This window comes from Microcebus murinus, chromosome X (assembly GCF_040939455.1).
Source record: "Microcebus murinus isolate Inina chromosome X, M.murinus_Inina_mat1.0, whole genome shotgun sequence".
Lineage (NCBI taxonomy): Eukaryota > Metazoa > Chordata > Mammalia > Primates > Cheirogaleidae > Microcebus > Microcebus murinus.
Genome location: NC_134136.1, coordinates 92,443,325 through 92,446,223, shown reverse-complemented (window position 1 = coordinate 92,446,223; position 2,899 = coordinate 92,443,325).

Below are 2,899 nucleotides of genomic sequence, written 5' to 3'. Positions count from 1 at the left end.
GAATGGCTGAGATTTTCACCCCTAAACTAGTGAGACACGGCTGCTAATGAACATGGAATCACTCTGCAGGCATGTCTGGGTATTATTTCTCTCTCTGCTATTCCTTTTACTAAACAGTTCATTCTATTACATATGATCACTTTTGCTGTCTTAATATAAGACTGATTAAATTCAAATTCCAACTCCAACACTCAGTAGCTACATGACTTTGGCAAGAAACTTCACCACTCTGCCTCAGCTTCCTCACCTGGTAAGCACTGGTCCAGGTGCTGGGGGCAAAATAAAACAAAGATCCCACCCTCAAATTTACATTTTAGGGTAGGGAGACAGTCTGTGAAGAAACATTTGTCAGGTGGTAAGTGCTATGGAAAAAAAAGAAAAAGAAAACAGAGTAAAGGGGATGGGAAGTGATTACCTGTGGAGGGCGGATGAGGGTGGGTTGCTGTTTTATAACAGGTGGTCAGGGACAACTAAAAGTTTAAAAAATATCCTAGTGCAGTGTTTTTCAAACTTCAAGTTGTGACTAAGTGTGATGGAGAGCAATCTTCATTTTCAAAAACGAATGAAATAACATTCATGCTTTGTGTGTGCACTTGTTTGTGTCTTACTCAATTATCTGAGGCCAAGAGAGACAAAAACACAACTGCAGAAAAAGTTCCAGAAAAGATAAGGACCAGAGCTAAGGGGTTGGGAGAAAAGGCAAAACAAAACTGAAGAGTTAAGCAATGCAAGAGAGAAAACTGGTATCACTGTTTTTTCATGCAAAACAATTACCCGATGGGAAAAAGACCAAAAGATTAAAAGAGAGAGAGAGAGAAAACAGATTCAATTTAACAACAGAAAAAAAACTAAGGATAACGAAATATGCTGAACATGATACTTTCAGATTAAGTGTATGATGGTGTGTGAATATTCCCATAAACTCCCCAAATATATGCTCCATACTTCCTTCTCCGACCCTCAGCAAGGGAGACAGTATAAAGATTTTAAAGCCATATCATTTGGAAACATTTCTTTTCTCTCAGTCCTTTAAACATTTATTTTAATAGCTTTTGGAAATCATATCCACCTATCAGAAATGAGTAAATTGTACGAAAGACATGCAAGAAATCATCTCCCAAGCTCTTTCTTGCTGTGCACATGAAGTTCCCATTGAAGCAGAGCTATAAGACAATTATTCTAGAACATAGTGGGCCAACTACAGTCCGCCTAGCTAAATCGAACCCACCTAGTGTTTCTGTATGGCCCTTGAGCTGAGAATGGTTTTTCCACTTTCATGTGGTTGAAAAAGATCAAAAGAAGAATATTGTGTGACCCATGAAAACTATATGAAGTCCAACTTTCAGTGACTGTCTACAGTTTTATTGGAACACAGCCAAGTTTATCCATAGCATCTGACTGCTTTTGTGCTGTAATGGGGCAGAGTCGAGTAGCTAACCCCAAAGCCTAAAATATTTATTCTCTGGCTCCTTTTAGAAAAAGTTTGGCCAACTAGTGTTCTAGAATATGAAGGCTGTACTGCTTAAACACCCTTCCAACCCTCTTCCTTCTCCATCCACCCCCTCAGTTTTAGTCACTAACAAGATTCCTGGACCTGACATGGAGGGATGGTGTTATAATAATGGATTGTATCACATCGGACACCAGAGACATGAGACAGTAAATTTCTATATAAGGGAATGTGACTGGTTCTGCCACTGCCCAGATTAATGTCTGAGTTTGCCTCCCAGTCAGAAAAGTGGGCATCACAGCGGCATCTGCATGATTGCGTCTGAGCATGAAGGCATTTGGAAAGGCATCAAGGCAGCAAATGTTCCGGGGGTGCTTTTGCAAGGGGAGCCTCTCTCGGAGTCTGGATGTAGATTGCAGTTCTCTTTGCACGTAGGCACCTCGGCCACCTTCCCCCACCCCATCCGCTCTGCTCCTGGCCTTCATTTTCTTCTCTCCATTCCCCTTTGGCCTTGCAGCCCGCTTTCTCTTCATTCCTCCCCAACCCTCCCAGCCCCTCCACTCCCTCACTCCTCAGGGCAGAGCAGGGCTCAGGTGAGCTGGCCCGGGTCAGCCCAGCCCCGCTCTCTAGAATTTTGCCTGCTTAGGGTGGGGTCGCCCTGGAACCCCTGCAGATGAGAAGAATGACTCAGCAGGGGCCGGGGCGGGGAATGAGATAGGAACGCCAGTGCAGGAACTAAATCCCCTGCGGCACTAAGAGGCTACAAACCTTCATTTTAAGGACCCAAACATGCAAACTAAAGAAAATGTAATTCAAGTTAGGTTAGGCCTGTCGGCGGCCTGTGCCACCACAGGCTGCATGTTTAGCCTAACAGGGAGGCCCAGCGACTTCAGCAGGCAGAAAGCGCCCGCGGCCTCCGCAAAAGTCGCCTTCGCCTCCAACAAACCCCACCTCGGCCCGACCGGGCCCCAGGAAAGGCCTGTTGGCTGGAGTGGAACCTTTCAGGGGTGCAGAGAATTGCATGTCCGTGATTATCTGGGAGACTTTGAGAGCACAGTAATCTCTCGAGAATTGGAACCATTTTCCTCTCTCGCTCTCAGATTTTGCTTGGCTAAGCCGTGGCAGCCTCCCTGCCCCCCTCCCACCCACACCGCTGCCGCCGCTTCTAGCAACCACGCCCCGCGGGCCCCAAGGCTGGCCGCCACAGGGCTAGCGGCCCCAGCGCAGGCAGCACGCCGCGCCTCCTTTCGCCCCGCCCCCGCGCGCCCCCACCCGCCCCCGCAGCCGGCCCTGGGAGCGCCGGGCGAGCCCTTGCGCCTGCGCCTCGCCAACTTCCTGCCGCGGAACGCCCCGCCTACCTCCAGAGGCCCGCCTCCGAACGCCGCGTGAAACCCGCCCGCCTCACGTCATTGGTCCGGGCGCCCGAGCCGTTGGCTCCCAGGCCCGCCT